Source organism: Parasteatoda tepidariorum, chromosome X2 (genome assembly GCF_043381705.1).
Source record: "Parasteatoda tepidariorum isolate YZ-2023 chromosome X2, CAS_Ptep_4.0, whole genome shotgun sequence".
NCBI lineage: Eukaryota > Metazoa > Arthropoda > Arachnida > Araneae > Theridiidae > Parasteatoda > Parasteatoda tepidariorum.
Window position 1 is genome coordinate 11,364,656 of NC_092215.1, and position 15,924 is coordinate 11,380,579.

Sequence of the window (15,924 nt, forward strand, 5' to 3'; positions counted from 1 at the left end):
TATATATATATATATTGAGAACTACTTCTTATAGATTTTATCTTTTCTATTTTCTTTAATAGATCAATAAAGTTTAATTTAGCACTGAAGCATAACTCTAAAAGGCTATTGAAATGAAAAAAGTAAAAGAAAATTTATGTGCTCTTTTTCTTAAAAAAAATGATAAAATATATTTCTAAAATAAATCTCGTGATTTCGAGGTTCATTCTTCATTTTTGAATTTGTCCTTAGAGATATTTTTACTGAAATTCTCATGCCTTTCTTTAGGACGATTCTTTAAAATATGTATATTCTATTTCAATAATTTGAAAATTATTACCGATAATTTAAAAATGTATATGTAGTTCTGATTACATTTTTTGAAACAAATTATATTTGTTAATGAAGCAAGTTGTGAAGAAAATGAATGATTAGAAAAAAATAATAATTATTTAATACTAACTTAATTGAAGCAAAATCAGGTGGATAAAACGCAAATAATGATTTATGTCATTATTTATGCCTTATTCCTGTTGTTTTACTTATTCAATTAAGGTAGTAATAAATCCATACATGTGACATTGACTGTGCTTATTCAAGTTGCTTTGCTTTATCCATAGGTAGCTATAATTAAACCCTAAAATTCCATTGAACTATCTTAATTGATTGTTTTAATAACTTTGTCTACTTATTGATTGATAAAGATAATTAATGAAATAATAAATGAAATAAAATATAACTAAATAAATTACATAATTTAATAAAATAATAATTTAGTTTTTATGAAATAATAATTAATTTTAATTAATTTTATAATTTGATTATTGCTATTATTCGTACAAGACCCATGCGTTGTAATTCTTGCAATTCCTGTAGCTACTTAGAATTTAACACCATTGCTTTTAAATATTGGAGTTTTTATTTATGAACAGCTTCAACAGTTTTTATTTAATTTCATTTTATTTTATTTTATAACCGTTGTTTAACAGTCGACCCAATTTTTGGATTTACAACTACTGATGTTCAACTCCGTAGCCTTGTAATTTTGAACCCAATCCAGAAGACAAGAGACTCCTGGATTAAGTATTGTGAGAAATTTACCTTCGTAGAAGACTTTTTGATGGAACTAACCCGTATTTGTGGTACATGGTGAGGAAAACCACGAAACTCTCACACGGTTAGCCTGACGCCGAGGGGACTCTCACTTATGATCCATCAACCAATGAGGATATTCTACGTTAACACTTTGGTCGGTGTGAGTCGGGTTTGGAATTCATATCGACCACGCGTATGTGGGATTCGTACCCGGTCCACTTCATTGATAGGCGAATGCTCCAACCTTTGAGCCACGAAGGATTACTTTTTGCAGTCGCACCCTTAATTCAATTCTCGTGGTAAAGTAAGCTTATCTGATTTTATACTGGATGATAAAACTCATAAAATTCCTGCCTTTGATAAGATAGTATTTTTATAAAGCGTTATTTCCTCTGATTTTTCATTTGTAATATAGATTTACAGGGAAGGGGTTTTTACCAAATGCTTAAGTTATATTAAAGACACATGAGAAAAGGAGTTTTTCCAACTATATATGTAGTAATAGCGGCAGAAATCAGATAACAAGTATTTCAGCATATGTCCATAAATTTTGGATAATTCCGAATCACGTGGAAATCGAACATTGAAATAAAATTTTCAGCTGTAGAATAATCACATCTGCTAGAATGATGTGCAAATCAATGAAAGCAGCTAAATACCGCAGGTGGTACATCACCATGACGTGAGTGTAACGGGAGAGTATATCAGAAATTTGGGCAGAGAATTAAAAGTTTTCACAGGTGTTCTTTAAACCTCTCAGTGCTTTAACCGAATATTTCTGACACAAAAGATGCATGATGATTTTTTTCGTGGTAGAATTATCAATCGCATCGAATGCGTACGTACTTAGATGGAAGTATTTGAGAGAATCGGAATTTATGAAAATGTCATCGCTAGGCTTTGACAATGTTTCCCTTGAGCAACCAAAGAAAGAGACGAAACACAGCATCCAACTATGTAGCTATATGTACCACCGTTCAATGCAAACAGGGTACAAACGCTTGGGAAACATTAATCTATACGTTCGCAAGCCTGCCTGATGTTTTATACTTACAGCAATTCGCTGTCGCCTTTTACAATAATTTTATTCAGAATTTTTAATAGTGTAAGTTTAAGCAATTTACGAGAAAAAAAAACTAATGCTCTGAAGTATGTTTTTCACACCTTTTCGTTATTTTTATTCCTAGAAGTCAATTCATAGTTTGCTTCACACAAATCAATTTCCTACAACAATATTTAATGAAACATATTTATTTATTATTGACTGCCTTCCATAATTTCCACATAATTCTAAATTAATAACACCGAATGTCATTCAGATGGCTTCCTTTAATTAAGTACGAATTTAGTCTACAATAAGGCTTTATTTCGCTTTGCTCAAATTTCTCACCGTTCATGATCATCAGAGGTTAAGCTCCGCATTAAGCAACTAAACTGTACGATCTATAAGACCATAAACTAATTCTGAAGTCTTCTCTTTATTAAAATCACTGGAAGCGCATGTCATTTAGCCAGTATCGTAGGGAATTATTTTTCAAATATATCTTAATATTAACAAGAATTTAAATTCATTAAAATATATCTATGCGAATATATGAAAATCTAATCAGTTGAATCGAGATGGCGACTCTAATTAATCGTACTATCTGTCGACTTCTAGATCACCAAGAAATTCCCTATTGGCTTTTCGGCCGGCATTATAAGCCCTTCTATTTATCTACCTATTTGAACTTAGTAATTTAATCTTAAAATATGAATGATAAAATTCTCTAACTGTTAAGCAGAAAAGCTCTATTCGTTCAAATTTAATGAAGCAAAATGAATTTTAGAAATAAAAATAATGTTTTTCTTAATTAAAAATAGATGAATATTTAACATTAATTTTCATTACTTTACCTTGAAAATAAAAAAGCCTTAATCTCATTGGTGCATATATAGAATTTACACAAATAGTAAAAACAAATTAATGTTTTAGCAAAAGCTTTCTTCCTGAAAATTATTATTCTTTATTAATTAAATCATTTATTTTAATTAATTGTTTAATTAATTTTTTATTACTTTAAATGAGATAGACTTTTATAATTGAATATTAATTTATTATATAATAATTATTAATAATAATTAATAATTAATTTATTATATATAAAATAAATATATTAATTTTAATTACCTTACAACACGAGTTTATTCCTCGTGCTACAAGTATAAAATTTACCCAATTTGAGAAAAATTATAAAGTTTAATTTGAATTGTTCTTAGTAAATATTAAAGTTTTTCTTGATTTTATAAAGTTTAGTTTTTATTATGTTATAGGTTCGTTATATAGGTATTTTATAACATTAAATGGGTTTAAAAAATTTTCCGTCGTTTCGTTTTTAAGAGATAATTCAAACAACATTAAAATCATTTTTATTTGTTGACAAAATTCTCTAAAATGGCTGCATAAATAAAAAAGCTTGAAATTCTATTTTTTCTAAAACAAGAAAAAACATTTGAAATAGTTTCCTTCAAGTAATACAAATAGTGTTGAAGTGTATGTTCCACTTATCCTTCCGAAATCTAACGAAATACATACACTTTTATTTCCAGATGGTTTGCACTTTAAATTATGTACGTCAAATTTGATTAAGTATGTCAGATTTAGAACACATTTATTTTTTTTCTTCAGGAATTCGTCAAGGCACTAAAGTCCTTTCTGCAAAAAATTGGCATCCATTGCACTGGTTTAGTATGTAATATAACTCGTGCGTATGACCCAACAATTCGTAAACATTTTGTTTTGTATTTTCTTTGGTATTTAAGCAAAGCAAGTAATGTCAGTAAACGTTACATAATAGTTAACCTTGTATTTCAAAAATTATTGGGTCTTATTATTATTATTATTATTTTGAAAACCTCTTTATTATTCAAAAAATGTGCTATAAACAATTTTCTTCTGACAAAAAATATTGCAAGTTGTACTGTATGAAAATAATAATTCCCTAGTACAATATAGTCTTATGATATTTTTATTAATCAAAACAAGATAAAAAAAAATCCCGAGAATGGTATTTATGTGCGGAATCATTATTTATACTGTACTTATTCATTGCAATTTATCACTAATCACCTTTTTACTTCAAAAAATAATCGTAAACTGTTGTTTCCTTGACAAAGTGTAGTAGTAGCAAATTCTGCTAGGTGCTACTTTTGAGAAAAGTTACAGCAATGCTTGCGTCTTCTTGTCTTGTCTAATTGGAGAATATCTTTCTTCTGTGTAACATCTTGAAGAAGAATGTCAACAAAAAAAAAAATTTGAATTGGCCATTAAATGTACCAAAGGCGTAAAAACTGAATTTTAAAGTTTATCTCAGATCGTTTAGAGAAAATCGAGTCGGAGTATTGAAAAAATCGTAGTCAGAGAGATATAAATTTTGACAATGCATCTTTCAGTTATCAATTCCCGTGAGATTCGTCTAGTTTCAACAAGGAAAAGAAGTAAAACGTTTAAACTTCAGAAGGCAAATACCTTAAGCTAAATTCAAATAGTATATTGCAATAAAATCTTTAAATTGAGTTATTTCATAATTTTAATCTACAATGTCAAGCGTAATGACAGCAATGCTTGTACGATGCAGTTTTTGTACGAAAAAAACATGTTAATTATTTTCGTAATTTAGAAATTCTTTGCTTTATACAATAAATGTTTCATTTTAATTTAAATAAAAATATAGCATAAATATTTTTTTTAAAAAAAAAAAGACATTTTTTACAAATGTTTGAATTGAATTAGATTCGAGTATAATTTAAAGCCAGATGGTGAAGATTTCCATGATTTTGATTGATGGATCATGTAAGATTACCATTCAAATTACTCTGTAATAAGGAACGAATTTTGTACTTTATTTTAAATCCAGCTGATAGAAGAATTGGAAACAAAGGGTTGCGAAATGGCTCACAATCCAAGAAATTCTGTTTTTAAGAGGAGGGGAGCAAAGATATCTTCAAAGTAAATTTAAAATGCCTCCCAAATTTAAAAATCTTTACCTGGAATAGAGGCACCTTCAAAGCATTTAAAAACCTATCATGCAACCCAATGCCAGATTACTCATTAGGTCAGACTAGGCCATGGCCTGGGGCCCCCATTGATTAGGACCCCCCTTGAAATGGATTTTTTGAAAATAAATTTTAAAAAATTAAGAAAAGCAATGATTTTTTCAGAGAAAAAATCAATTTCAAATGTATATGTTATGATTATACAATGTTATGATTATTTTTTAGATCTAATTTAACAAAATAAAGTAAAATTTAATTTATTATTATTATTTTTTATCTTAAATATGCTTTCCTAAATTAAAAGATATGTGAATACTTTTATATTTGAATAAATAAAAAATATATGAAAAAAGAATTTAATCAAAGAGCCCCAAAAATTTTAATAATCTAGGGCCCTGCCTATGCTTAATCGGGCCCTGATGCAACCGAGGTAACCAGAAGATTTTCGATGAGATAGTATAAAACTAACTCTTCAACAGTACAAAACTTGAGGCATAATATAAAATAGAAACAATGCAAGCACTATTTTTTCTGTACTGACAGTTGTTGAAGCGTTTTGTTAGAGTAATAGTTTGAAGAAAAAAATTGATACATCTTGCGTAGAATCATCACATTTTAAATTTAGGATAATTTTTTTTGTTTAAAATCCGAATGAAATAGAAGTCCTTAAAATGAACTTAATTGACTTAAAATTGTTAAAGATTTAAGATAACGTCACTTGGCATCAATAGAAATCAGTAAAAAAATATTGAGATAATTAAAGAGCTGTCCAAATAGAAAAACTACGCGATTGTTTCTAGTCAATTTTCAAAACATAAAATGTATCCTCGCAGAGGAGACAATAAGAAATGTGATTTTTATAAAAATTGTCACACTAAACAAAATATCCTTCAAAGGAAAAAACAAAATAATTTCGTTCTGGTTCCGAACAAAATAATATCCTTCATCATGTTAAGAGGATGGTAAATCTCATTCTAAAGTTTTATATTTTCAGAAATGGGTTTTTGAAGATAGGTCGTTCAAAACCATCTATTTCGATTAATGCTTCAAATGCAGCTCGATAACATGATTTACAATTTGCCGATGCTTTAATTTGTTTGGAAAATTTAGATGCAAAAGTAGCAATATCGAATCTTTTAAACCGTTTTCGATACTTAAATTCTCAATTAGTTGCCTTTTTATTTCTTGTTTTTTTACGAAAATGTTGAAAAAGAAATGAAAATGCCTTCAAAACTATCGTCACATGAGAGAAATGAAATGGAGAAAGAATATTTATAACTTTTTCATAATATTTAACTTTTCATTACGCAATTTTTTTTATTTCAGTTTTATTAATTCTCTTCTCATTTATTAAATTGACTATGAATTCCAGATTTTCCATTTTCATCATAATTAATTGTTCCAAGATTTGTATCAATGATAGAATCACTTCTTTGATCAATAAGTATTTTATTTCTTTATGCCTTATTTTAAAAAATTATATTTCTTGGCTTACTTTAACCATTTTTCAATAGTTTTCTCTTACTCTAACAAAAATTTTTTTTTTCGTCTGGGGTTAGAAAAAAACATCTTTTATCCATTGATATGTGCATTCGAAAAAGTTTGCTTCAGTTATGAAAGTTTCAACTGAAATCATTAGCTACAAAATAAGCCCAGATTTCTGTTTCGAGAGAAATACATTTAGGCTTTATATCGTGAAACGGCAAAAAAAAAAATTTTAAAAGAAAAATCAAGATTTTTATACACAGGTTGGTGGAGTTTTAAAATTTGGAGATTGGTGGAGTTTTATATATATATATATATATATTTTTTTCAAAATATTTTGGTGTTATGGCAAGTAATGACAAATTTCTTATTCTATCCCATATGTAACTAATAGTAGCATAAGAATAAAATAACTAGAAAACTAATTAATTTAANTGATTATATATATATATATATATATATATATGGTTTTCCGGAAAAGGCCACCCTTTATACCTATGTTTAGAATTTAGAATCCTTATCAAAGACATAAACAAAAAGGTTTACACCTATTGGTATTCGCAAATATTTCTGCTAGAGAAAAACGAAAACGCTATCAAGATATCAACATCTGAAAACTCAAAGTAGAGGAAGGCGCATGTAATAAACTCATTAAAAAATTTAATTCACTTATAGTTGTATTTCATTTCATTTTATGTTGAACTCGACGTTTCGCAATTACTTGGTACTACTCATAAGAATTTTACTACAATAATCGGAGCATCCAATCTTTTAATAAAATGCGAAAAATTAAAATAAGACGATTTCCTTACAGATTAAACATTTGCTTCGAAAATAACTAACATATCATGATTTAGTTAAACAATTCCCTTTTCCTTCAGTTTCTAAGGATTTCAAATGTATTTCAATGTTGAAGGGTTGAATTAAAATTACAATACATCTCTACTTTTACTATAGAAGAATTCATAGTTGTATGGACTAAAATGTACAAATCAATAGAAAATTGCCGTATTTTTCGAAACGTGTGTTTTCATGACGCCTTCATGAAAATTTTAATATCAGGGCCCTGATCGGTAAATCCCAAGACGTTATTTAATTAATATTGTTTTCCTTAACGAATTGACGAATGACTGATCTTAATAAATCGAAAGGCTTAGTAAAATTTCTGAAAAGAAAGATTTTTAACCGAAAAAAAAGTCGATTATGATCCCAATAATGCGAAATAAATACATTTTCCTAAAAGCAAATAATTTTTTCTCTATTTACAGCTTCGAAACACGAAAATTTACGGTGGTGCTGCCATCTATTATTGTCTATAGGAATCAAATATATAATTTTGTTCCTTTCCTAATTTTATGACTGGTTATTAAAACAAAAATTTCTTGGGTGATCTTAGCCTGATTGATTATTGATAGGGGCTAAGCATGATTTACAATAAAAGATCATGCAATTTACATTGGTTGGTTTAAATAAAAAAAAATTAAGTTTAATGCCAAAAGAAATTGTTATACCTAAAAATATTTACTTAAATTTTATCCTTTGTTAAATAAATCGAATTTCGTTGCATTATATATACGAGTATATATAATTAAATATCAGCCATATTAATTGCAAACTTTAAATTATTCAGTATATTATTACCTTGCACACATACATTTTCGAGCTAAACCAAGGTAACTAGCACATAAAACGCACTTCAGTGCTGCTGCAAGAACGCGCCAGAAAAGAGCTCTCTATTTACGCTTCTAACCTCTATTTGCGGTTCTGTTTTCTTAATTTATAATCTGGCAATCTTTTTACAAAAGTATTTTAAATCATTCCTGAAAGATTCCATTACGTGCCATTTGAAATTGCTACTTGCTTTATAGATTACATTTTACGTTTTGTTCTGTATATTTCTTATATTTCATTTTCTGTTTTTTGCTATATATTTTTTTTTCGTACATTTTTTACTTAATGTGTTCTATTTTCATTTCAATTTTTTTTAGTGCTCCAGACAATATTGTATTGATATATTTTGCCTTGGCTATATTAATACAATATTAGAAAGTACTTCTTTCTGCGTATATAATCGTACGAACTGATGACGAGATTATAACTTTTCATTATTTTGTTTTCCGGCTTTTTAATATTTTTTTTTATATATGTTTAGATATATTTATTTTATTAATCTTTTTTCTTCTCTTTTACTTAATATTGATTATTTCCCCTGCATTCTCTATATTTTTAATATATATATATATATATATATATNTTAATGACTCGTGTAATAAACCCAAACCGCTCACCAGGGGGGGTTAGTAATTGAATTTTCTCATTCCTCTCTGAACACTTAACATTAAACGTTTAGCCCAAAAGAGACGTTTAACTCATCAAGGTTATAATTCTTTAAGAAAGACCTATTAACGTCTAAACAGATTTCAAGATGGCGGTCATATAGTGTGCTGTTACGTGACTAAAAATTGCTTATTTTTCTTCTTGATTGTTCTGTGAATGCTGAAACACAAGTTGAACGCAAAAATGTGTATCATTGATGTAACTAAGAAATTAAGAAATATTCAGACATTATTAATTGATGATTAAAAGGGTAAGAGATAAGATTAAACACATGAGTAAAACTGGAAATTTTCTCATTAATTTTATCTCTTCTTCAACATGTCTGGTAGAAAAATTTTTTCTACTACATATTAGTCAAATTGTTTTTACAGAAAATTTTGTTCGGATACAAATAAATAATAGTTTCATCCAAACTTTGAAACTCGGTCACCTGAGAGCAACCATGCCAGGCATTAAAATATGATTTTTTGTCCACTTTACTATTTCTGGAACGATACAGTAAAAGAAACAATTTCTCTTCTAATACTGTATTCTAGATATTGCCATGATGTCGAAAATTATATTTTATGAACTATATATATATATATATATATATAGTTGTGTTTGAGAGGATTGGAAAACCATTGAAGAAAGTGATCCCCTTTGCAAGGTAAGGAGAATGCTGAGAAAGGATAGTTAATTCATTCGGGGGTTGACAAAGGAATTTCGTGCCCAAATTAATGAGATGCAGTGGACAGCCAATTATCGTCCCCAGTAGAAACCTCCAGTATAAATGCAACTGTTGTGGATACATGGAGAGAGAACTCCAATGCAAGACGCTCCTGCATTTGAATTTTGTGGAAATTGATGATGTTATCGGAAAACTAGGAGTGGGATAAGAAAAATATAGGGTTTATTAGCGGGCATTCTTTGTGTTTTTAACAATACTCGTTGCAGCAGTTGTTGATTCTGGTAATTTAATTCCACACTGATTAAATAATTCCTATCCTATTTAAAAAAGGAAAGATAAAGTGCTCTGTGTGCACTAAAGTAATTAGTATAAGGAAAAAAATTATTTTATCAACAGAAAAAAATTTAATTACTCGAAATCATTTACTTTATTTTATTCATTTCTTTTAGTCATTTTCAGAATATTGATAAAGGGGCTTAAGTCTTTTAAGCAGCTATCTATTGATATAAACTTAACTTGTGACTTTTTATATTAATTTTTATATGAATTACTTTTATATTAAATTGATATAATTGTAATATCGTCACCTGTCACTTTTTTATTCGTCATTTTACTTAAATTGTAATTGTAGAAAATCTACATAGATATCTTTCAAATTAGCTTTGTAAAAGTAAGCGACTCTATAGCTTACTTTGTGAAACTTGTTGTTTTCGTTAAACAATGTTATAAACGGATACTTTTAGTGATTTTAGAGGACAGATTGTGTCTAGGTGACAAAATGGCATGAAAATACTTGATATTTCTGAGCAACATAAAATACCAAATAGAAGAGCAATAAGGTTATAAAAAGCGTATTTTACTGAGGATAGCACCAAATCTTCAATATCAGAGAACGTATACTCAAAAAAATTATAAAATATGATATTTAAAGTAACATTAAAGATATCTTCTTTAATTTGAAGTATTTCCTTTTAAAATTTCCATAAAGAATAATTCGTTTTGTTTGAACCGTGGTGGCTCAGAAAATAGACCGTTCGCCTTCCAATGAAGCGGACCAGATTCGAATCCCGACGATGGCTGGTCGATACGAATTCCGAACCCGGATCGCCGACAACAGTGGCGGCGGAAAATATCCTGGATAATATAGATGGATAATGGGATAGAGTCCCCTTGCCATTAGGCTAACCGTGGGTGGTTTTCCTGGTCTTCCTGTCCATGTAACGCAAGTGCTGGTTAGTTCCATCAAAAAGTCTTCCACGAAGGCAAATTTCTCTCAATACTTGATCCAGGAGTTCGCTTGTCTTCTGGATTAGGCTCGAAATTACAAGACTATGGTGTTGCACATTAGTAGTCGTAAGCCCGTAATTGGGTCAGCCGCTCAACGATGGTCATAAAATAAGTATAAACTTCATGTCGTCGGGCTTAAAAATGAATTTAGAAATATCATAAAAGTTAGCCATGTTTATAGTTATATGTAGTTCTCCAAAAAACGTTAATTACAAAGTATAGTAAGCAATTTTTGTTTCAATTCTTGTTCATGCACTATTAAGTGAGGCACTTCAGTTTCATAATTTGTGGTTTAAGTGAATAAAAGGGGGCAAAAATAACAATTACTTACCTTTATCCTGCGTTTTTTTACCTTCGCCATCTTCACTATTTTGTCAATACTGCAAGAATACATTTTGATATGCAAATAAATTTGAGGCCTTAATAATTCAGGAAATGTGCAGATTGATTTTTTTAAGCTATGAGTTTGTTCCAAAAAAAATTATAATTAGTATAAATTGTGGAGCACTTAACAATATGGTGGATAGATGAGTAGTAAAAATGAAACCTGTTAAAATTTCTATAATTAAACACCGCCATTCAGTGGCTAAAATAATAAACATTGAAAGGTTAAATCAGTCATAAAATATCTATTAAATAACATAAAGTGTATATGAACACTTGATTCTTTATTAACTTGAAAGCTAACTAACAAACACCAAATTATTACCAAATTAAAGTAGGAATTACACTACAGTTTTTACAATGTAATGAAAAAAATTTGGAAGTTCCATTAATAATTATAAAAATGACATCAAGTCAAAAGTCCACATTTGGTACATTTATGGTTTTTTAAATACTAGTTATACCTTTAAAATGCTTTTTTGTGTCAGTGCTAGAATATAACTGAAAGTTTAATATAAGCATGCGTTAACCATGATGCAAATATGAGAAACTTTGTTTTTTTAGGAGCTTTCTTTCTGGGCTTAAGGAAAATAAAGCTGTATTTCTGGTTCTTTTAGACTATAAAAGAGGATGGTTTTATTAAAGATGCATGGGCAAATGCAATAATAAGAAGAGCGCTTAATAATGGAGCCTTTTTAGGTAAGTATTATCTCACATTTTACATTTTTTATGTCACTATAATTTTATTTAATCATAACAAGCATTAAAAAAAGTGTTGTTAGTTTATTAATATTATTTAATTAACATTACTAAATACAATTAACATTACTAAATTTTTTTTCTGAGTTATTAAAGATTGCAAGCTGTTTTCCTATAGATTTTATATTAGCAAAATTTAAACTGTTAAAAAAAATTCTTTTAAGAGCTAAAGTTAAGTTTTAAAATTTGTTTTGAAAAAATTAAAAAATTTAAGAATTTTTAACTTAATATATTTATACAGATTTTGCACCATATTTTTTTTAGTATCTAGAAAACTACATAGTATTTGCCCCTGATCAACATATTAATTTTTTGTATTCATCAACAGCAATATTTTTCTGATAAAACCTTATAATCCATTTTTATAATATTTATGAAAGCACATATTATATTTCTTTTCTTTTTATTACATTATTAACAGTCAATATTTTCCTTAAAAGACTAATAATCCATTTATAAATAAATAATAGAAAAAAATGATCTTTATGTTCAAATGGCTGTAAAATAAATTGGATATTTTTCTAGTAATGTAACTAAGTATAATAATATAAAATACATTTTCATTTAAAATAAAATTTCAGCATTCATTTAGACATTTTATACATAAATTTCAAACTTCATACGAAATTATATCAAATTTACTTGGCTAAGAAAACGAGATATCATTAAAATAAATTTTATTATCTGACAAAATGTTCCATAAAAACGGTGTAATATTACATACGTAATACGAATATAAAACTTCACTTTATAAATGCGCTCATTATTTTCAAAATGCAACGTTATAATTTGATACTCTTTTTTTCTTATAAAAAATATTAAAAACATAAAATTTAACGAAAGCATGGTTTTGAACTAAAAACAGTGAAATTTAATTCTTGATCAGCATCTTTCGCAATAGTTTTTTTTTCTGATTGTCTTTTTTCTGAAAAAGTATTACAAGGGAAACTACTCGTGTTTCTTCAGACTAATGCGAAAAGTAGAAAATTTTATTATTTTAAAATAAAAGCTTTTGCAACAGGTTCGGAACATTTATGAAAATTATGAATATTATTGGTTTAGTTCAAACTTTTCATCCCCGTTAAATTAAATTATTAAATATATTATACAATATTTTTCAGCAAGAATATATAAGTGTTTTTTTTCTCCATTTTTTCTAAACATTATTGTTATGAAAATCACTTTCAGTTCCAATTTCACAGTCATATATGGCAGTACTTTTACTTTCGTTACTTGTACAGCTGGTACAAGTAAAAAGAACGTACTTTTACTTACTTCGTTACTTTTTAAATTTAGTACTTTTACTTGTACTTTCGTTACTTTTTTAGGAAAAAAGTACAAGTATTTGTAACGGAAATGTCGAATGAAATCGTTACTTTTTTCTAAAACTCGGTAAGCTTTCTAAAAAAAAAAAAAATGCTTTCGAAATGCAATTATTTTGCAAAATGAATAAAAATATTAATTAGCAAGTTATTTTCATTCATTTTCGAGTTTTATGCATTTGTTTAATACATTTTAAATAAAAAATGTTGGATTTTCTTATTACGTTTTTCAATTTTATTTTTGAACTCATTAATAATACAATTTTTGTCTTAATACATTTTTTACTAAATACATTTTTACCTAGCACATTTTTTACTAAAATTATGTTTATGCCCGACCTTGTCAAACAATGCCCAGTCAAATCTCTAAGAACTTCAGAACTATTTGCGCTTCTAAAAACTATTATAATTACTATTTTAATTCTTGAAAACTCGAAGGTATTAATTTAGCCGCTGATACTAAAATTCGTTTACAAATTTTAATTATTCCGTTAGGCAGAAATGTTCGGAAAATGATTTTCTTGCATAACTTCAGCATTAGCCATTGTTACAAATAAAACTGTAGACTGTTCTGTTTCAACTTATACTGCACATTCAATTATTTTTTACTAGCTCAAAGATCACAAAGCTTTCTGAAACCCCGTGTTTGCTTTGTTTATGTTTGTGCTTTTAAAACGCGTTTCTATAAAGTAAAACAATTTTAAATCAATGGTAATTTAAATAAATAAAAGTAAACTAGAAATTAAAATCAATAGATAAAATTTCTTTCACGTGCAAATCCATAGAAAGTATGATATTAAAATTATATTTGATTTTAAAATTATATTATAATATTATATTATAAAATTATATTATAATATTCTTCCGAATTTAAAAATAAATCCATAATTTTCAAAATTAAAAATAATTAAATAAATAACTACAATTTTGCAAAAACATTAAAAAGCATAAGAATATTATTCAATAAGATTTTAGGTTACTTTGAATTTTCGATTTCCAAGAAATGTACTTTTAAATCGTTACTTTTTTTGTTTAGTACCTGTACTTTTACTTGTACTTTTTACTCGTTACTTTTTAAAATAAGAACTTTTTACTTTTTACTCGTTACTTTTTTTAAAAATACTTGTACTTTTACTCGTTACTTTTTAAAAGTAACGTTGCCATATATGTTCACAGTTGCTCTGTTGCCTAGCTAAAAATATTTCCTCTCTATAGAGGTAAAATAATATTTTGTTATGGACCAAAACTCACATGCCTGTATGTCCCTATTTAACCTTTGTATTAAAAGCACGAAAATTAATAAATAAATATAAACATAAACTAATATTTATTGCTAGTTACAGTTTAAGGGATAGTATTTTAAAACATTTTATCATTTTAAAACATCTCCCTCCACATTCACTTATCGGCCAGTGTTTTTGTGAGTTAATAAAAAATTAGGTGTCACCCAATAAAACAAAATTCTTAAACATTTCAGTTATTTGTTACTTTTATTTTTCGTTATCTGTTATAGCATGGTTTATCTCTAACTTAACTCAATCTTCAATTAGCGTAATATTTACTTTCGAAAAATGCAGGTGGAAATGATAAAATTAACTGCAGCTAATTGTGTACTCTATTGGTATTTACGTTATATGCACTAAATATGCACTACTTATGCAATATACTTAGATATTTAAATAAACTTATCACTATTACTTATCATAATTATCATCATAATTACTTTTTTCATTGAATTTCAGGACATTAGAGTGCCATAAATAATAAATTTATGAAAAAATTTATCGATGTTGCGTGCGTTATATTTTTTTTTGACAATACAACCAATAGGTAAAAAAATGGCTTTTTAATACAGATATATTTTCAATAAAGAATAAGAAAATACTTTAATATATCAAAACTTACTTTTAGGAAGAATAAGTAAGTTTAAAGCACATTACTTTTTTGCTAAAATATTAACACATTTTCGTATGTTACTTTTTAGAACATGACTCAAAAATACGAAACTGCTTTTCTATAAAATTCTTTTACACAGTATTATAACTTCCCTTTCATTTGTTAAAATTTGATTAGTATTTTATCCATCAAGCACACGAAGACCATGTTAAAGAATTTTTTTGCTTTGTTTATACAAACTTCAGAAAATATAAACTCAAAGACAATGCACAGTGGGTAAAATGGCATTAAATATTAATTATTTCTATTAATGATATTTAATGAAGAACTTGACTATCTAATTTGTTGAATTTAAACAGTTTGTTGATGAAATTGAAACATGAAGATGAAAGGTTGGTACTGTATATTCTTTAGATATTTATAGTTTAATTACTTTAACAAGCATTCTCAATAGAATGTTAAACAGACATTAAAATGACTGTTATTGGACACCTATGCATTTGAATGTAAGTTTATTAGAGATAAAATTATTTATTATTTTTGCCGTGTCCTGCATCAACAAAATTCTTTAAGGAGTATTTATCGCTTTGCTCAAATTCTTATTGCGTTTACGTCAGTAACCAGAATAATTTTCTACTTCCAATGAAATCGTCCATCTGTGAGCTTTTTATTCTG

At 27.3% G+C, this 15,924-nt stretch overlaps 1 long non-coding RNA gene across 2 annotated transcripts in view; it reads left to right on the plus strand.

The window, feature by feature from the left end:
* LOC107439389 (uncharacterized) overlaps nucleotides 1–15,924 on the plus strand; it is a 144,398-nt gene that overhangs the window by 110,250 nt on the left and 18,224 nt on the right. For both annotated transcript variants that reach the window (XR_011638325.1, XR_001583558.3), the window contains exon 2: nucleotides 11,837–11,971. This is a non-coding gene — a long non-coding RNA (uncharacterized lncRNA). The remainder of the gene's footprint in view (nucleotides 1–11,836; nucleotides 11,972–15,924) is intronic.